The sequence below is a fragment of the Balaenoptera acutorostrata genome, chromosome 3 (genome assembly GCF_949987535.1).
Source record: "Balaenoptera acutorostrata chromosome 3, mBalAcu1.1, whole genome shotgun sequence".
Classification (NCBI taxonomy): Eukaryota; Metazoa; Chordata; class Mammalia; order Artiodactyla; family Balaenopteridae; genus Balaenoptera; species Balaenoptera acutorostrata.
The window spans coordinates 126,685,412-126,707,328 of NC_080066.1; the positions used below are offsets into that span (position 1 = coordinate 126,685,412).

At 35.1% G+C, this 21,917-nt stretch overlaps 1 non-coding gene across 1 annotated transcript; it reads right to left on the bottom strand.

Moving 5' to 3' along the window:
* Positions 1 to 12,308: 12,308 nt before the first annotated feature.
* LOC114239224 (U6 spliceosomal RNA) lies at positions 12,309 to 12,416 on the bottom strand. Its single transcript, XR_003624407.1, has one exon. It is a non-coding gene; the product is annotated as a U6 spliceosomal RNA (small nuclear RNA).
* Between the last annotated feature and the right edge of the window lie 9,501 nt (positions 12,417 to 21,917).

Genomic DNA, 21,917 nt, shown 5'->3' on the forward strand with positions numbered 1-21,917 from the left:
ATAGACTTAAAATCTTTTCAAACCTGTCTTAAAATTGAACAAATCCCAAAGTATAAGATACATAGGAAGAATAAATACCAGAACATAGTGGTAGCTCTGAAATCCATTTGAAGTATAGCAAGAAACCTTACAATGTTAAAGAAAAAACAAATCAATTTTGAAACACAAAGTGCTATAAATATGCTTAAAAAAAAACAGAGGTAAGAATTGACTTTGTTATAAATGACATATTAATTTAGTTCTTATTTCACATGCCTTAGTTTTAATAAATGTTGGCCATTAATCCTTATTAAAAAACAAAGACTGCCTTTCTTTTCTCAAAACAAAATGAAGATGGGATACACTTAATGGATGAAAGAGTATTTTCAGAAGAAACTTCAAATTGAATGTATTCAAATCATATCTACCACGGCAGTTATGTTAGGTAACAAACACCCTCAAAACCTCAGTGGCATACAGCAAGTTTTTATTGCTTTCACTGTTTTGGGTGTTTGGCTAGGCAGATTTGTTGGTCTTGGTTGGGCTTGCACACTTGGGTCAGCTGCCTTAGGCTGATTTAGACTGGCCTGGCTGGGACAACAGGTGAAAATCAGCTCTTATCGTGTGTTTCTCATTCATCTGTAGGCTGACTGAGGCATATTTTCATAACTATGGCAGAGGCACAAAAGCACAAACAAGTTAAGTTTACATATTTACACAATGTCTTCTAGAATTTCATTTGCCAAAGGAAGTCACATGGTCATGCTCAGAATCAGAGGGTGGAAAAATACACCTTTTGATAGGAGGAGGTCAAAAATCATATGACAAAGGCTGTAAATACAGGGAGGGGTGAAGGATTGGGGCTAGTAACGCAATCAATGGTTGGTTTGATATCAATATTATATAATTATTTTTAGTGACCTCCTTCAGATAAGTAAATACAATGGAAACACATTGGTAACAATATTGGCTTTAGCAGATAGAGGTAATCGTATTCTATCTTCTTAAGTACTCATATGTGCTGATGGCTATTAGCCAGAGAGGATTTCTTGTATGGTCAAATGGAATCCTAATGAATTTGCAATTGCAAAATTACCTTTAATTTTGCCAGAGAGAAAAACTAAATGATTGCTGAAGAACAATCTGGGGATTCTGATGGCAACTCTGAAGAATAGCCATCCATAAATTGTATCTTTAAGGATAATATCTATATGCTGGCTATGCAAATTATTGCTTCAATGTGGGTATTTATAAGAAACCTCATGATAATCATGTGACTACATAAGGGATAATGTCAGGTGCTTGGTAATAGTTCTTCCCCTAAGTCTCACAAGGCCATATCACAAAGTATGCCTTACAGATGAGGAAATCAAGGATCAGAGAGTAGTCCGATTAAAAATAGAGTAGAAGAACCGAGTTTTATTTCCAGATGTGAATGGGTTAAAAAAACTGTTCTTGTCCCACTGCAGCACACGACTTGATACATGTTTTATATACGTTTGTATTACAGTAAAATAAGTTGTATGTGTTGTTATGTTTACTGGAGAATAAAAGCATCTTTTACTAATTCTGAATATTTTAGAATATAGTACTATTTTTAAAGTAGACTTATTGAAGTATAATTTACATACAATAGAATGTACCTATTTTAAGTTTGATGAGTTGGTAAATGTATACAGTATCGCAGCTGCCACCACACAGTCAAGGTTTAGAACACCTCCATCAGGCCACAAAGCTTCCTCATGCCCCTTTTCAGTCATTCTTCACCCCACCCCTGGTTTCAGACAACCTTTGATCTGCTTTCTGTCACTATACTTTTGCCTTTTCTAGAACTTCCAATAAATGGCATCATAAAATATGTAGTAGTTTATGTTTAGCTTCTCTCACTTAGCACTTTTAAAGGATTCATCTATATTGTGTATCATCAATTTACTCCGTTTTATTGCTGAGTAGTATTTCATTGTATCAATATACCACATTTCATTTATAATTTACCTGTTGATGGACATTTGGATTATTTCCAGTTTTGAGCTATTATGATAATACTGTTATGAACACTAGCGTACAAGTCTTTATGTGGACATATGTTTTTATGTCTCTTGTGATAATACCTAGGAATGCAATTCTGGGTCATATGCTAAGTGTACAATTAACTTTATAAGAAATTGCTAATGTGACTGTATTAATTTTCATACCCATAATCAATATATGAGAGTATTCATTGTTCCATGTTATAGGTTGAATTGTGTCCCCTCAAAATTTATGTTAATGTCCTAACCCCTAGAATATAACCTTATTTGGGTTTTCAGTGTATAGATCTTCCACATCTCTTAAATTTACTCCAAATTATAGTTTTTATTCCATTATAAATGGAACTTTAAAATTTCATTTTCATATTGTTGGTAGTATATAGAAAAAATAGTTTTTAAAAATATTGCTCTTGCATCATGCTATCTTGCTTTATTCACTTATTAGTTCTAAGAGCTTACTTGTAAATTCCTTTAATAGCTTATTTGTAAAAAATCAAAGGTAGGAATTTTTTCTGTAAAGGGCCAGAGACTAAATATTTTAGACTTTACAGGTCATTTGGTCTCTGTCACAACTACTCAAGTCTACTGTTATAGTGCAAAAGCAGCCATAGACAATATATAAATGAACGTTCCACATATATAATGTTATCTATAAATAAAGAGTTGTGTTTAATCCTGTGCAATCTATATACCATTTTCCCTCACTGTCTCGCTGTACTGGCTTAGACTTCCTGAATCATGTTGAACAGAAATGCTGAGACTGGGCATCCTTACATATATAATCCAATTACAGCTTTAGGGACTCTTTATATTTCATCAGTCTTATCTTTTTTTTATATGCTTTGGTTTGAATAATTTCTATTTATCTATAGTCCAATTTACTAGTTCTTTTTTTCCCTCTGCCATCTCTAATCTTCTGTGAAGCTCAGTGAATCAAGAAAAATGATTCATGTATAGCTTGTGTGTGTGTAGCCCTTGCTGTGTGGTACCATCACCAAACACCATTCTCAGAAGATTGCCAGTTCACCTGGTGGTCTTACACCTTATTGGCTCTCCTGATACCTTCCTTTAGTTAGTTCCATCTGTCATAACACAAAAAATTCTTTGTGTCTTGCTCAAACAGGCTCAAAGCCTCTTTATCTTGTGATATAGGTCAGTAGGCTTCCAATTTGTCTTTTAGCATCTTTCAAGGAGTTACTTTCCAGAGAGATGTGTCATTCATCTGGGGCAACCAGCAGGAGTAAGATATGATACATGAGTTTAAGAGATGGGTATGGAGTTGACAGAGATGTTAAGAGGGAAAGAATTGAAATCGTTGAAATTTATCTTAGATATTAAGTTTATATCTAGACCCCTCACTTCACCTTAGCAAGTGTCATTTTGGTTAGCCCTTTGAGGGCCAGTTAAAATGTCATTTCTGGAAAGAGAACTTAAGCCTCCAGGAAGAGTTAATAGCAGATGCTGAAACCTGCATTATAACCCTTTTCCTATTGCATTGTAATTATTTATTTGTGTATTTTTATTCTCACTGAATTTTGTCCTAAGCTGCTTTGTATCTTTAGTGACAAGCATAGTGCCTAACTCGTAATACATCCTTGTTGAATGAGTAAAGGGATTTGAGTTGCAAAATAATTTCATCTGACAGCTCTTCTCTTTCTTTCCTTCCTTTTATTACTTCTTCTTTCCTTCTTTCCTTATTTCCTCCAATACCCTTCTCTCTCTCTCCCCCCACCCACCTCCTCCACTTTCTCCTTCCTTCCTCCATTCCCTCCTATCTCTCTTCCTCGCTCTCTCTCTTTCTTGCTCTCTCTTGCTTTCTTTCCTCTTCCCAGCAAGACTTTCCAAAATTAATATTCTCATAATAAAGTAAAAACACTCTTAGCCTAGTTTTTGGTTTTTCTGTTTCGAAATCTGGTGTTTACATATAATTTGGGTTTGTTTTTTACATCACTACATTGTTAAAAATGCTGTTTTCTATGGGAAAAAATAGATATGACCTCCTGTTTATATTTATGTATATTTCATACCCATAATGTTCTTGCAGTGTATCAAACAGTTTGTTTCTTTGGTTGCACACACTTTCATCTTTGTGGTACTAAGATAATTCCAGGTTATCCTGAAATGCAGATTCCAGTCATTTTTCGTAGATGTATAGTAATCTGTTAATAACTAAATTCATCATTAGAGAGCTACTGTAATTTTAGAAATGTTTCTTGGGTTTCCTAACCAATTATCCTGTGGAATCTAGACCTGTTAACAATCCTGGTTTTCAGTGGGATCAGCATTGATCTTCCTCAATGAATGAAATAGCTTCCAAATGTTCTTTGCTATGTGGGCTCCCAACAGCAATTCACATCTGTAATCTATCTGCTGAGTTTCAGTATTTCAGCTTCTGAAATGGTAAGTAGATTGCTTGTAGCTGAAGGACTACCTTCTAAATTCTTAGTTATAGAACATTTTCGTATTGGTCAGAATTCAGACTATAAGTCTCTTTCTTATACTACTGGAAAATAATACCCTCATCTCTTCAGCCTTGTTTCTCAAAACTTATCATCTAAATAAGAGTGTGTGTATTGTGGGGGTGGAGTGGTACAGAGGGTAGAACAAAACATTCTATATCTCAACACCTCGTACTGATATACTTTTAACATTAAAAAATGATTGATAGGGATATATGGGCTCCAGGAACATAAAGCTGAATAGGATCTAATTTTTCTGGCTCTGTTTTTCAATCACCATGCAATTTCCCCATTCCCAATTCTAAGGCATTGCAGTATGAGAAAAGCAGAGAAAAGAGGTCCTTGTAAACTTGTGACAAGTCAGAGTGAATGAAGTGTCAGTACTAAAGGGGAAAGAGAATAGGCAGACTTGAGTTCTAGTCTTTATATAGTTCTTAGGACAGAGACTTAATCCTTTAGAAATCTGGGGTTCACAGTGTCAAGAAAGAAATAAGAGTAATACTTCTGTTGACAGGATGCAGATTTGCTCTAAGAGCTGTTCAGTTTATATTTGACCTCTGCTATTTATCCATATCATTTCAGTCTTGAGGCAGTCTTTTTATTGTACTGGTGAAAATGCAAATCAATAAAAATCTCAGATTATGTAAGATTTGTTTGAGATGTATGTTTTTCTATGTGCATTTCTTGTTCTGGATGACCTGAGGGCAGTTGGTTCTGTATTCTGGGGTACTGTTGTCAGAGGACAGTGTTTTTCATGTGTTCAGCATGCAGTGGGTCCACATCCCTGCCTCAGTGTATTAGTTTTCTATTGCTGTATAACAGATTCCCACAAACACAGTGGTTTAAAACAGTTTTTATCTGTTTATTATCTTACAGTTCTGTAAGTCCGAAGTCTGGGCAGAGTGTGGTTGGGGTTTTTTTGCTCAGAGTCTCAAAAGGCTGCAGTCAAGGTGTTGGTCAGGCTGAGTCCTCATCTGAGGCCCTAGGCCTCTTCCAAGCTCACATGGTTGTTGGCTGAATTCAGTTTCTTGCAGGTGTAGGATCGAGGTCCTCACTTTCTTGCTAGCTATCAGCCAGGGACTATTCTCAGTACTTACAGGATGCTCTTAGGACCTAGCCATGTGGCTTTTTCACAGCCTGATGGCTTACCACTTCAAAGCCAGCAGGAGAGTTTCTCATGCTTTAAATCTCTTCCTTCTGGAAGGCCTGAGTCCCTTAAAAGGACTCACCTATTTAGGTCAGGCCCATCCAGGAGTCAACACTCAAGCGGAGGTGATTGTATACGGAATGGACACCTGGGATGGGGATCATGGGATGAGCAGGTGAGTAGCATTCTGCCTGCTACACTTTTATATTATTAGAGCCTGAAAATTCATTTTCATATTAAACTAAACAAGAAATTAACTAGGGACCCAAATCTGCTGAGAAAAAAATGCTGTTTTGGGCTTCCCTGGTGGCACAGTGGTTAAGACTCTGCCTGCCAATGCAGGGACACGGGTTTGAGCCCTGGCCGGGAAGATCCCATATGCCGCGGAGCAAGTAAGCCTGTGTACAACTACTGAGCCTGCACTCTAGAGCCCACGAGCCACAACAACTGAAGCCCGTGCTCCTAGAGCCCATGCTCTGCAACAAGAAAAGCCACCACAATGAGAAGCCTGCGCACCACAACGAAGAGTAGCCCCTGCTCGCTGCAACTAGAGAAAGCCCGCGCACAGCAATGAAGACCCAACACAGCCAAAAATAAACAAATAAAATAAATAAATAAATTTTTAAAAATGCTGTTTCCTTTGTCCCATTTTCTTTATTTATTTATTTTATCTTGTTGCATAAAATTTTGTAAACATCCCCAAATCTTGATTTTGGAACCAGTGAGGTATAAGTAAATACTAAGAAAATTTTTTTCTGTTCCTAAAGCAACGTGAATATTTGAATGTTCACAATTTTAGATTATCTTGGTCACATTTCCTCTCACTGATTCCACTAGCTAAACCAGTGTCTTTTTTGTTGATAAACTTTTTTTCAGTTGTGACTCAGTGATCAGTTCTATAATATCAAAAGGGAGCATTTTTGAGATTTTTCTCACTATACAGCTTACTGGTTTGTTTGTTTTGAATAAACATAGTTAGCAAATGAGCAAATTTTGCTATTTTTTTTCTAATTATACAACTAATGGTGGAAAATTTAGAAAAATGCATGTTACCTTGGTATCTCAGGCTTTATCAACCAAAAAACAGATGAAATCCTGTTTTCTTTGATACCAAAATATATGAGGCAACGTCCATTTTGTCATTTCTGGTTTCCCTTATAGGATGGTGGTTAAGAGTATCGATGTCAGATACTCCTGGGTTTGAGACTGAACCTAGCTCTTGGTGTGTGAGCTTGGGCAGATTATGAAACTTCCCTAAACTTCTTCCATCCTCTGCAAAGTGGTGACAATAATCATCACTATAATTGTATGGTGATTGTGTGCATTAAACAAAACAGCGGATTAAACAAAATAGTGGATGTAAAATGCTTAACATATGGCATCTAGGTGCACTCAGTAAATGTTAGCTATTAATACCATCATTGTAATCTGAGAATTTATCAGACCAATGTACTTTTCCTAGTGGCATCTTGTTTAGTTTGTCTTACAGTCTAATAATTGCAGTGGGATGAAAGTGTAACTGAACGTACACAGCATTAATAGGGTAATAGTGGGCAGGTATTGGTCTTGGGGAGTAAGAGTTGGGGAATCTGGCAGTAAACTTTGCTTGAAACATGGAGAGCGGATTAGGTAGAAAATATGGAAGAGGGATGATTGCATTTCCTAATACTAATCTCTCCTCCAATTTGTTCTCCTCTCTGGAGTCAGAATGGTCTTTCTAATAAGAAAATCTGTATTCTTTCCTCTTCCTCCAGATCTTTCAGTGGTGTTCCATGGCTGGACTTGTGGAATCCAAGCTCTTGCATAATGTACCGTGTCGGTTCTTCATGATCTCGCCTTGTCTGCCCATCCATCATTTCCACCATCTTTTACTACTTCTCCCTTAATGTGTGCTCTACTTCACCTTTTCCCCACTTATTCTTTCCCAAATTATGAACTATGTAGAGTTTTCCAAGTATATCACAGATTCTCTTGCCACTAAGTTTTGCAGGAGTGATTCCCTCTGCCTAGAATGCACTCCCTTTCCTTTTGATCTGCTAAATTCTTACTGCAAGTCTCACTTCAAAGGTGCTTCTTCTCTTAACCCTCACAGACTCCAAAGGTAGATTTAGACACTTTGTTCCACTGTGCTATGCAGAGTCCTCCATCATGGTACTTATCATGATACATTTCTGTCTTTCCCACTACATTATAAGAAGGAACTGTGACTGTCAACTCTACCACATACTTTCCCCAGGACATGCTCATGCACTTAAGCCTTACAATTTCACAAAAATCTTTTTATGTAGGTAGAGGAGAATAGTCATCACATTTTACAATTGGGGAACTAGAAACACACAGCTTTTAAATGGCTTCCCTAAAGTCACGTAACTAGAAAATGGCAGATCTAGGATTTAGATAAAGGATTTCTGGATCCAAGATTATTTTTTCCATTGTTGAAATATTAAATTATAGTAAAACCACAGATATTTAGAGTAGCAACTATGTTCAGATCTTAGTGTTGTATTCTATAGATGATAAAAATTTTTTAAAAACCCGCAATTTTTTAAAGGTGCTCTTGATCTCTTGACTAATACTAGGACAATGTTCTTTTCACCTGCTGGTAATTAACATATAGTAAGCATTAAAATGTATTTATCATTGGATGGATGGTTGAATGTTATGAAACAATTTTTCACATATTTAGGTATGGGGCAATCATTCTGACTTATACGTGATTTGACTTGAACTTTATGCTACATAGAATGGCCTGTCAAACATGCATTGCATATCTGCTTTAACCATTAAAGAAAAGAATGCATTTAAAAATCAAAATGGAGTAACTGTGGTTCAGGCATTCAAAATGGAGCTGGGTGGCCATTGTGGATGTGGTTTCAGACACATTCCTGCATCACTGAGAACATGAATTTTCTGAACTATATCAATCTCAAAGATACCACCAGTGGTTCTCAAAACAATAGCTGCTAGCAGCTGCCAGCTGCAAACTTATGTCTCAAGAGCTCCCCTTGTAACTATGTAACCATTTTGGACACACACCAATCCTTGCTTAACAAGCACCCTTACTACTTGCCAGCTTCAATTCTAACTCTTGACAATTTATGTAATGTTGCAGTTTTTGCCTGTATTAGCCTACCCCATTTTGTAGTCTGGTGGAACATAATTCTAGGGCTTCTTGTATCTGTGTCTCTTGGGCTAGAGTCTCAGTTTGGCTCAAATAAAGCTCTTTTCTATTCCTATTATAGATTGTTTATTGATTATTTGTGTGGACAAATGTGTGGTGATTATCAAGGTAAATCTTTGATATTGACTTGCAGATAAATTTGATCAGTTAGTGAGTCCTTTTTGCAACTACTTCAGGTTTAGGGGAATTTTTCTGGATTTCAATTTTGCAGACATTTAGGAAGATGGGTTGATAGGATATATTATAAAATAAAATGGCATAATTCAGATTAAAAAACAAAACAGAAGCAGCCTAAAAGTAATTAATACTAACAGACATGAGATAAACTAATCAGAGTTACATTTATAAGAAAGTCTGTTAGCCAAGGTGAAAAGCAGATGCACATTAAGGTACAGTTTTTTGAAAGAAGAAGGCATATAAGTTTATTTGTTGAGATAAGTTCCCTAGGACTGTAAGGTTGAGGTGATTAATGAGTTTGGCTAGATATTATCTGTTCACTTCCAAGCAGTTGTCTTCAGAGGAAGATCTCATAGATAAAATAACATCTCTATCCATATATCCTCCACCATATTTGAACCCATGGGAAATCGATGTCAAACGGTCACTTTCAAATGTCCTGGAATGATAGCCAACTGCTCCAGGTTTTCTGAGGCCTGAAGTTTAGAGGCTCCCTCTAAGAAAAACAATTTAAATTATGGATATAAAATTGAGTACAAAAGTATATATTTATTTACAATAAAAAAGAAATCATAACAAATTACAGATTTGTAAAAACTAATATATATATCGCAAATTTTTTTTTACAGTTTCTTTGACTTTGGCTTCCACAAGGATATTATTTTTCTTATGTTAAAGAAAAAAACTGAAGATTCTTGGACCAAAGTGGAGAGTTAAGCAGGGAATCTAATCTAACACAGTGACTAATAAGTGTTCAGCTGTCTGTTTTTGGATTTTCTAGGAAGTGATTTGTTGTTGTTGTGTACAAGAAGTACTCATTCCCAGACTATGGTGCTTTGTTGTGTTTGCTGCATAAATGAGGTGCCCATTTCAAGATCTTGGCACCTCCAGTAGTCATTTTAATAACAGTTAGGTCTGCACTACTGTCAGCAGTCTGGATGGTCATGTAAGGATTTATCATCCCTTCTTTTCATTAATCTGCTTATCCGGAGAAGGACTAACCATGAGATATTCTACCTCTTTCTGGTACAGAATCATCACTTGAATGTCCTTTCTAGATAGCAACTGCATGATAGCATGAAAACACCTGTTAATGCCTAAGTCAAAGGAAAAATAATTATTATGGAAAAAGTAAAATTCCATTATTATTAGTTTGGAAAATTTCAAGTAAACCAGTTTCCTGTTTGATCTAGGCAAATCTAAATGAATAAGTCCTAAGACAATTTGTCTATTCTTTGAGACCCAGTTAGCTTTTTTAAAGGGATTTTTTTTCCTGTTTGCCTTTAGGCGTTAACCAAAAACAGCAGAAAGTATTATCCAGAGAACAGATATCCTTTTGTGAAGCCAGTAAGTGCTTTAAAGTTTAGTGATCTCCATTACCATGGTAGCAAATGACTCTTTGGCTAGGCCCTTAGGGCATTTATAGTCTCCTCTGTAATTTCAGCCATGGTACTGTGTACTTTGTTACTTCTAGGCAGCTTTCAGCATTTCTCTGTCTTCATTCTACCAGTTACAAAGTCTTCCTACTTTTTGCTTATCATATCACAATTCAACATTGTGAAAATCTTATCCTTTCAGATAAAGGGAAATTACATATAACTGTTTAGGTGTAACTCAGAAAGCATGTCCAGGACAGCTCCTACAGATACTTCTTTAACGAATCCTGATTCAATATTATATTATCTATTATATTATAGATGGCTTTTTCTTTAAAATGAGAAAGATATTTCCTGTGCAGGACATGTAATTGCCATGGAATATATAGCCATCAAATCAATTCCACTACCTAATGCTACTTTCCCAAGTGGCTAACCTAATAACTTTGATTTGAGCCTGCATTTTGGCGAAAGGAAAGTGGTAAACATTTAACATAAAATAGACACATGATTCATGGTTTTGGGGTGCTACAGAAGCAAAGGGGATTTGAGACATATTCAGGTAGCCTGATAGAAAAATGATAAAATGATCAATGATATATTAAAAGTTACTAATACCCAAGAAATATCAGTTATTAAAGTATATGCCTGTATTCTGAGATCATTACAGAAGCCAAAGGCAGTGCTTTTGCTGATTTATCTGCTAAACAAGTAGCTCTTGTTATCCTATCCATATGGGCACCACTAATTTGATGTCTATCCTCATCAAGCTTTCAGAAGGACAATCAGCTAAATTTAGACAGACTGTAATTGCCAAATGGTAATTTTATAACTTCACTATTTTCTCCCTCATTTACCAGTTGTAATATAAGAAAACTTTTTTTCCCCTTTAATTTACTTATTCATTTTTTTTAATGGAAGTATAGATTCAGAGATTTCTTTTTATTCCATGAGTATTTTATTACTATCATTATTTTATTTTACCGCTCAGTTTGTTTCATATTTACAGTGGAAACCCTTCAAACTGATTCCTATTCCTTTTGGCATACCTCCATCATTTTTTTGAGCACCGTCTTAATTTCTGGAACTACAAGATGTTCCAGGCTCACTTTTTATTTTTCCTGCCTCAACACTAAGAGTCAACTGTATTTCCAAGGAAGCCAGTTCCTTTTAATGGGGGTTGGTATTTAGAAACCAAGATCAGGATTTAGACTGTCTCATTGCTGCTGGGTGTCTTTGTTTCTAGGCCTTTTCAACAGGCAGAACGAAGAGATATAAATATATCTACATCCATTTATTTTTTCTTTCTCTACCATCTATCATCTATCTATCTATCTATCTGTCTATCTCTTAAAACCCATGAGTTTATGCTGATAACTTTCATCCAATTCAGCACGCGAGGATTCATTCTAGCCTTCCCCTTTTCATATTTGTAACTGCCTTCTCCAACAGTGAGAAACCTGGCTTCTTTAATTCTCTAGATATTTAATCATTTCCTCAGTCCTACAATGCATAGAAAGTAGTTTCAGAATTGCTAACTCACACTGCCATCAAAAACCCTCTATCTAGAGTTCCGTATTTGTTTACAGTTCTTTTTGGCTTTAGACTTGGGGTATATAGTCAGACTACAATGTTTTAAAGTTACTCAGGTTAGTCCTAATTTTCCCCTTTGGTATGGTTATTTATTTATTTATGTGTTTACTTATTTAATTTGGGATATAGTTATATTGTTCCTGTTATTTGAGGTTTTGTTCTCCTAGTGTTTTTAATTTTATTTTTGAATACATAAAACAACATGATTCAAAAAGTCAATGTCAAAACTATATTAAGTGTATATTCATGAAAGAGTCACTGCCCTCTCCACAATCCCTTACATTTTGTTCCCCCTTAACACCTGTATGTAACTAATCTCATTAGTTTCTGATTCATCCTTCTTGCACTTCTTTTTTTAAATATAAGAAAAATATAAAACAGTTTAAGAATTGGCATGTCACCCTTGCATAGGGATTATAGTAATCTTTTCTATATCATTTCAGTTTTAGTAATATGTGCCGACAAAGCAAGTACTATTGGCTTTGTTCCTATTGCCTTGTGATAGTAGTGGATACAATAAAATGATAATTATATTTTTGGAGGTTTGTCATTGTTGGATCCCTAAATTGGCCCAATGGGACTTATTCTTAACTTTTTCAGTGTCTTACCTTTTCACACTATCAGCATTCATTATGGTTTATATTTGAGTATGGCTTAAACTGATAGGCTTCCCCTGAACAGTTCTTTCCCTTCTTATCTTTTGGAAGTTTGCTATTGTGAATAGTCTATTCAATTTGAACTGACATAAGATTTTTACCTTTTCCTCATATTCCTTTTATTCTTTTCTGATGATATTCTACTACTTATTTTAATTCCTTTAAGTTGACTTCTTACCATTTACTTGGGTTCTCTTTTCTAATTGGCTGTTTCTGTTTTTAACAAATAGGGCTTTAAGGAGCTAGCTTTGATCAGCTGCTATGTCTATACTGGAATATTGTTGAAAGGTTTTGATGAGTTTGTTTTGAAAATCTCCTACTGATTCTTAATCCTTTTTTTTTTTTTTTTTTGAATTTGGGAATTCAGTTCATATTAGTTTAATAGGAAAGACTTCTAAAATACCTAAATTAAGTGTTCCTCTATTTGTTTAAACTTTCTTTTTTTCCATATATCATGTATATTGGCATCCCAGCCGGCCCTTTTTGAACCATCTTTGACCTATTAATGAAGAAACTAGAAACCTAAGTTGATGAAGCTGTGGCAGGCCTGGACTATTGATGTTTATGATTGAAGGCTCCCAGAGGATAGGTCTAGAGTTAGGCTTTCCAGGCAGAGGATTTCCTAGTTTATACCTATGAGTTAGCAGAACAAGGTTAGTCTGTGTTAAGTTTCAGCATCTACTGGCTGTAGACAAAGATCTTAGCCTGTTTATTCCTTTAATTTACTCTGTGTGTGTGTATTGTGTGTTTTGGAGAGAATGTTATGGAAGGGCAGTGTGGTATAGTGTAGTTTTTGACTGTGACTTCCATCAACAATATATTTTTACTTACATGCACTCAATAAGTATATATTTATGTATAAATTTTATACTTGTTATACTAATATAATTTGTAAGTCATAAAAATAATTAAAATTAAATATATAGTAAGTAACAGAATTTATACTATAAATGTATATTTATAATATATATAAATAGAAGTTTTAATAATTTTTTTGATCTTGTATACTCCTTGGGTACTTAGACCCCACTTTGGAAGCTACTGGTATAATGGAAACTACACAGGATTTAGAAGACTTGGGCTCTGATTTTGGATTTACAATTACTGAATAGTAATCCAAGGACATATACTTATTACCTGTATACTTTACTTTCCTCTTCTGTAATGAAGATTAAATGAAATGGAACTTCCCTGGCAGTCCAGTGGTTAAGACTTTGTGCTTCCACTGCAAGGGGCTCAGGTTCTATACCTGGTTGGTGAACTAGATCCCACATGCCACGCAGTGTGGCCAAAAATTTTTTTAAAAGAGATTAAATGAAATGATATATGTAAACCTTTTAGTGTATTACTTGATATAAAATATTTTCAACAAATTTTAATAGACTCTGAGTAGTAGTTCATATTTTTCTTCTCAAGAGCTTGATCAGGGAAGACATTTAGACATAAATGCTAATGAAGAGTGAAGAACTTTTTATTTTTATTATTTGATGAAGGAAGCAAAAGTTTACCCAGTGGAAAAAAGTAGTCTAAAAATTCCAATATGGTTTCTTTTTACCTGATCACATTTATGATTTCTCAGCAATAAGTCAAATCCATTTCTTGTATTAATAAATTAAAAAATATTTGTTGAATGCTTGCCATGAGCGAGGCTCTATGCAAAGAAATAGAATGCTTGAAAAGATGGGCATACAGTTTATTTACTTGAGTTTATGTGTGCTTCATTTTTATTTGATTGATTTTTCTCAATTGGGTTTAATATTTAAGTTGTACAAAGCATGTATTTGCTGTAGTTTAAAGGAGAAAGTACAGACTTTGAAGTTAAATATACAGGTTCATATTCAATCTCTTTGTTTTGTAAGCCATGTGATCTCAGGCCATATTCCTGAACTTTACTTCTCATATTTGTAAAATGAGGATAATTATCTTCATCATTGGGTTGTTGTGAGGATTAAATGATAACGTTTGTGAAACACTTGCACAGCTCTAGGCAAGTAAAGTTATATTCAACAAATATTAGTCATATTTAGAAGACATTTTGAAAGGACCTTCTTAACCATAAGAAAAAGTATCTACATCCCAGTTCTAGAAGAGTTGTCATTTAATTTATGTCCTTGCCCTCAAATCAGAGCTAAATTCATATTAACGTGGCCATATTTAATCCCTACTATAGTTGCTTCTGAATTTTAATCCTATATTGAGTTTTAATCTTATATTACCATTTCTCATATAGGTGAACCTTTACATTTTAGAAAATAATTTGTTGCATTTTTTTATTAGGACATATAAAATGACCACCGAGAATAATATAATTTAGATATTTCCAAAGTAATGAGTGCTGTGCTTGTGCAGTTAGCTTTTTGCCTGTGAGCATTTCAGGAGGAAATCAACATACTTGTTGCATTTCATATTTCATATTTCTTAGGAAATAATATATTTTTTAAAAATTCCAACTTAGAGCTGCTTCACAGGACTTCTAAATGCCCTTTTGAGATTATATTGTCTGTTTCAAAGCAATTATAACTATAAAGAAAACCACTGTGTATTAAGTAGGACTCTTTAATATCAGGAACCAACATGAGGAAACCAAAAGAAAATGGAAGTTTATTATTGGAATGCCAAGGTGTTGATTACTGCAAATGCAGGAAGACTGCAAAGGGCCTGGACCGTGTGATGCCAAGTCATCAGCATGCTCTCTAATTCTGGCCTCTACTTCACTTGATCCTTTGCATTATTGTTTTCTCTTTGCAGAGTGGCTTTCTCTACTATATAATCTACATGGTGTTCTGAAAATAGCTGCCACACAGTTTCATGTTTATATATTACCCATCCAGCCAGCCAAAGGACTAACTTATTATCTTTCCATCTTAATTATAAATTCTTCAGAGAGAAAGTTAAATTAAGTCTCCTTGGGTTCCTTCTCTATTACTCAACTAATCAACTATGGACACCTGGAAAGATTCATACAGCAGAAATGGCAAGGTCTTGACCTCTCTGAAACCATTGTGGTGAGGTTGGATATGGGGAAGAGAGCAATTCTCAGAGCAACAGTTCTCCACATGTGGTCTCAAGACCCCTGGTGTCCCCTGGGACCATTTCAGGTGGTCTGTCAGGTCAAAACAATGTTTGTGATACTACTAATAAGCTATTTTCATTTTTCACTTTTTCTCTTGTGGGTATACAGAAGAGTTTTCCTGAGGTTATATGACATGTAACATGTGACATGTATGGACTGAATGCAGAAGCAGGTATGAGATTCCAGCTATCTTATATTAAGCCAGACAGTAAAGAAATTTTGCAAAGATGTAAAACAATGCCACTGTTCTCAGTAAATTGCTATTAATTTAAATAATTTATTAGTGTTAACATATAATGATTTTATTTTTTATTGAGATATAATTGACATATAACACAGGTGTACAACACAATTTGATATTTGTATATATTACAAATTGATTACCATGATAAATCTAGTTAATATAATCACCTTACATAGTTACAGTATTTTTTCTTGTGATGAGAACTTTTAATATTTATTCTCTTAGCAACTTTCAAATATACAATACAGTATTATAACCCTACATACTAGAACTTATTTATTTTATAACTGGAAGTTTGTACGTTTTGACCACCTTCAGCCATTTTGCCCACCCCCACCCCCTACCTCTGGCAACCACCAATCTGTTATGTGTTTCTGTGAGTTGTTTTTTATTTTTAAGATTCTACATATAAGTGGGATAATACAGTATTGTCTTTCTCTTTCTGACTTATTTTACTTAGCATAATGCCTTCAGGGTACATCCATATTGTTGCAAATGGCAGGGTTTCCTTCTTTTTATGGCTGAATAATATTCTAATATATATGTATATATACACACACACACGTGTATGTATATATATTAGAATATTATTCACATTTTAAAAAATCTCTTCATCTGTAGGTGGACACTTAGGTTGCTTCCAGGTCTTGACTATTGTAAATAATGTTGCAATGAACATGGGGATGCAGATATTTCTTTGGGATTGTGATTCTTTTTCCTTTGGATAAACACTCAGCAGTGGAATTACTTCATCATATGGTAGTTCTATTTTTAACTTTTTGAGGAACCTCCATACTGTTTTTCATAGTGGCTGCACCAATTTACATTCCCACCAACAGTACACAAGGGTTCCCTTTTCTCCACATCCTCACCAACACTTGTTACTTATCTTTTTGATAATAGCCAAGAGGTGATACCTCAGTGTGGTTTTGATTTGCATTTCCCTGATGATTACTGATGTTGAGGACCTTTTAATATACCTGTTGGCCATCTGTATGTCTTTGTTTGGAAAAATATCTATTCAAATCCTCTGCCCATTTCTTTTTTTTTTTTTTTAATTTATTTAGTTATTTTTTTAAATTTTTGGCTGTGTTGGGTCTTCGGTTCTCTGCGAGGGCTTTCTCTAGTTGCGGCAAGCGGGGGCCACTCTTCATTGCGGTGCGTGGGCCTCTCACTATCGCGGCCTCTCTTGTTGTGGAGCACAGGTTCCAGATGCGCAGGCTCAGTAGTTGTGGCGCACGGGCCCAATTGCTCCGCGGCATGTGGGATCCTCCCAGACCAGGGCTCGAACCCGTTTTCCCCTGCATTGGCAGGCAGATTCTCAACCACTGCGCCACCAGGGAAGCCCCCTCTGCCCATTTCTAAATCAGATTGTTTGCCTTTTGTTATTGAGCCCTATAAGTTTTTAAATATGTTTTAGATATTAACCCCTTATCAGATATATAATTTTCAAATATTTTCTCTCATTTGGTAGCTTACCTTTTCATTTTGTTGATGGTTTCCTTTGCTATGCAAAAGCTTTTTAGTTTGATGCAGGCCCATTTGTTTATTTTTGACTATGTTGCCTTTGCTTTTGATGACAAATCCAAAAAATCATTACCAAGACCAATGTCAGGGAGCTTACCACCTATGTTTTCTTCTAGAAGTTTTATGGTTTCAGGTCTTATGTTAAGTCTTTAATTCATTTGGAATTAATTTTTGTGTGTAGTGTAAGATAGTGGCCTAGTTTCATTCTTTTGCATGTGGCTGTCCTGTTTTCACAACACCATCTGTTGAAGAGATTGTCCTTTCCCCATTGTATAGTCTTGGCTCCTTTGTTGTAAATTAATTGACCATATATGTATGGGTTTATTTCTGAGCTCTCTATTCCATTCTATTGACCTATGTGTCTGTTTTTATGACAATACCACACTGTTTTGATTATAATAGCTTTGTAATATAGTTTAAAATCAGGGCCTGTGGTGCCTCCAGCTTTGTTCTTTCTCAAGATTGCTTTGGCTATTCAGAGTTTTTTGTGATTCCATACAAATTTTTGAATTGTTTGTTCTAGTTCTATAAAAAGTACCATTAGAATTTTGATAGGGATCACATTTAATCTGTAGATGGTTTTGGGTTGTTGTTGGTCATTTTAACCATATTAATTCTTCCAAGTCATGAGCACAAAATAGATTTCTACTTATTTATATCTTCGTTAGTTTCTTTCTTAAATGTTTTACAGTTTTCAGTGTACAGGTCTTTCACCTCTGTAGTTATATTTATTCATAGGTATTTTATTATATTTATACAGTTGTAAATGGGACTGTTTTCTTAATATCTTTTTCTGATAGTTTATTAGTAGTGTATAGAAATGTAACTGATTTTTGGATATTGATTTTGTATTCTGCAACTTTACTGAATTTTATTTTTTTTCCTAACAGTAGTTCTAGTGGAGTCTTCAGGATTTTCTATACATAATGTTGTGTCATCTGCAAGTAGTGACAGTTTTACTTCTCCTCTGACTTGTACGCCTTTTACTCTTTTTCTTGCCTAATTGTTCTGTAGGACTTCCAGTACTACATTGAATATAAGTGGTAAGAGTGGGTATACTTGTCTTTTTCCTGATTTTGAGGAAAAGATTTCAGCTTTTCACTGCTGAGTATGATATTAGCTGTGGGCTTGTCATATATAGCCCTTATTATGTTGAGGTATGTTCTCTCAACTTTGTTGAGAGGTTTTTTTTTTTTTTTGTCATAAATATTGAATTTTGTTAAATGTTTTTTTCTGCATCTATTGAGATTTTCATATCATTTTTATCCTCCATTTTTTAATGTAGTATATCACATAGATTGATTTGTGGATATTGAACTATCCTTGCATCCCTGGAGTAAATTCCACTTGATCATGGTGTATGATACTTTAAATGTATTGTTGAATTTGGTTTGCTAATATTTTATTGAGGATTTTTTCATCTATGTTCATTAGGGATATTGGCCTGTAGTTTTTGTTTCTTTCTTTGTTTTTGTTTTTGTTTTTTGTGGTATCCTTGTCTGGTTTTGGTATCAGGGTAATGCTGGCCTCATAAAATGTAAGCTCTGTTTTCAGAATACAGAGATTGATATCTATTATTTAAATCTACCTCATGCATTATTATTTTGATCTATTGAAGACTGTCCATTTGCTCTGTCATGGACTGAGAAAGATGAATTAAAGCTTGCTATTACTAATATGTTGCTTTCTATTTTTTCCTAGTGTATTTGTAGTTTTTTCTTTATGTATGTTGATGCTATTTTATATGATATAAAGATAATCATAACTTTTATATTCATTGCAAATTGTGTTCTTTAGAAATAAAACTGTATTTTAAATTTTCATTTAATAGTTTTTTGCTCTGAATTAAACCTTATTTAATATTAATTTTTTTTTTTTTTACCTCTGCCCAGGCTTTTTTCAGCCATTTTTAGTCATTGTTTTTGAAGTATGTCTTGTGTCTAGTGCATAATTTTTTTCCTGATTCTTTCTGAAAGTATTTTTCTTTCAATAGATAAACCTAGCCTTTTACCTTTATAATTATGGATAATATGTTTGGTATTATGTCTGTCTTTTACTTTGTTATAATTTATATATTTTAGCCTTAATTTTTGAGATCTTTCACTATATGATGTACATTTTTAAAATTTTGAGGAAGTGTTTATTTTGTTAATTTGAAAGTTTTATATTTTTGTTTTAGTGGTCATCTTTAAAACTATAATTTCATATAGTTTTTTCAATCCTCTGCTTTTTAGATAGTTTCTATTGGTTTCTCTTGATCAATGAGAAGATTAATGTTGTGTTTTTTATTACCATCCCCTTTCTTTCTTTCTCTCTCTTTTATCATATTTGTCCATGTTTATAACTTTCATACCCTTTATTTGCTCTCTGGAAACATTTGTCTGATGAGTAATTTTTTTGCTTACTCGTCCCCATTTTTTTGTCATGTACTGTTTTTGTAAGTATCCTATCCTGTGTCTTTTTTTATTACACATCTTTGAGTGAAGAGAGGTCTTCCTGGACTAGTTATTTGTAGGATTTTTCTATAGGGAAGATGCCAGGGCTGGGTTGCAAGCTAGAAGGGGATTTTTTTCTCTGTTGCTTAGAGATTTGTTATGTGTGTTCTTTTAGCTTTGACTTCTTCCCAACCACAGGAAAGATGAAGCTGTGGGCTTTTAATGCTGTTTCTTTTTTCCCTTGCTGCTCACCAATAGATAAATTTGTGCAAATATGCCTTATCTGTGTGATTCCTCTCCGAGAACTATCTCTTCTTATTCTCAAAACCAAATTGCTGGGCTTCCCTGGTGGCGCAGTGGTTGAGAATCTGCCTGCCAATGCAGGGGACACGGGTTCGCGCCCTGGTCTGGGAAGATCCCACATGCCGCGGAGCGACTGGGCCAGTGAGCCACAATTACTGAGCCTGCGCGTCTGGAGCCTGTGCTCTGCAACAAGAGAGGCCGCGATAGTGAGAGGCCCGCGCACCGCGATGAAGAATGGCCCCCACTTCCCGCAACTGGAGAAAGCCCTCACACAGAAACGAAGACCCAACACAGCCATAAATAAATAAATAAATAAATAAATAAATAAAATATAAAACAAAAAACAAAAAAAAACAAAAAAAAAAACCAAATTGCTTTCTTGAAAGCTCTTTCTGCCAGTCTGTTCAGCCCTTTCCATTGTTGATAAGGGATTTTAGTTTCTAACTGAAAAGAGAGGACTTTAATCTTGGATTCCTCGCTTTTCTGAGATCAACAGCACCATGTATTTTCCCTCCACACTTTTATGAACTCCTATTTGATCTTTAGTGCTTTTAATAGTGATTTTGGGCTTCCCTGGTGGCGCAGTGGTTGAGAATCTGCCTGCCAATGCAGGGTACATGGGTTCGAGCCCTGGTCTGGGAAAATCCCACATGCCACGGAGCAACTAGGCCCGTGAGCCACAATTACTGAGCCTGCGCGTCTGGAGCCTGTGCTCCGCAACAAGAGAGGCCGCGATAGTGAGAGGCCCGCGCACCGCGATGAAGAGTGGCCCCCGCTTGCCACAACTAGAGAAAGCCCTCGCACAGAAACGAAGACCCAACACAGCCAAAAATAAATAAATAAACAAAAGTAAACAATGCATTAAAAAAAAAATAGTGATTTCATCTATTTTTTGACTTGTGATTTTAGTTGTCTCTGATTTTTGTTGAATACAGTTATGCATTTCTATTTCTTATTCTTCTTGTTGCTCCTAAGGGACTTCTGAGAGGTGAAGGGAGATGTTCTAAGTTTATTTTGCCTTTTGAAATTGGAAGGGTCTCATACCCCCTTATGAATGAACTGGCTCTATTTTCAACCTGTGATGAAGGGGAAATCTGGATGGTCTTATTTCTACCACATGTTTTCCCTGCTTTTAATTGGTTGGATTTAGGACAAACAACTTACCCAAGGCAAACAAATCAATTAGAATGAGTTGAGTAAGTCAGATTTTCCAAGAATTTGAACTAAGACTGCAATTAGTTTGTCACAGGAACTTGAGATGAAGGGTCATAGAGATGCAGCTGAGGTAGCCATACTGAGCTAAAACTCAGATAAGTAAGTTGAGAGAAGGATGGAACATGGATGTAGAGCAAAGTGGAGAAACAATGGAAAAGAGAAGTAATATCAAAGAAACCCTGTGATTTCTAAGAGATAGTAAAAGCATCCTATTTCTAGTCCCTTTTCTGTTCCCATGTGGCCTGGCTCCAGTATGTACTACTCTTCAATTCTGTGAGATCTCTGTTTTTCTACTATACCACCCTTGATTTGTGTGGTAAGTTCAGTATGGTTTCGCTATTTGCAACCAAGGAAAAAATATAAGTTGTCCATTTTATTGGCACATAGCTGCTTATAGTAGTCTCATATGATCCTTTGTATTTCTGTGCTGTCCACTGTAACTTCTCCTTTTTCATTTCGAATTTTATTGATTTGAGCCTTCTCCCTTTTCTTCTTGATGAGTCTGGCTAAAGGTTTATCAAT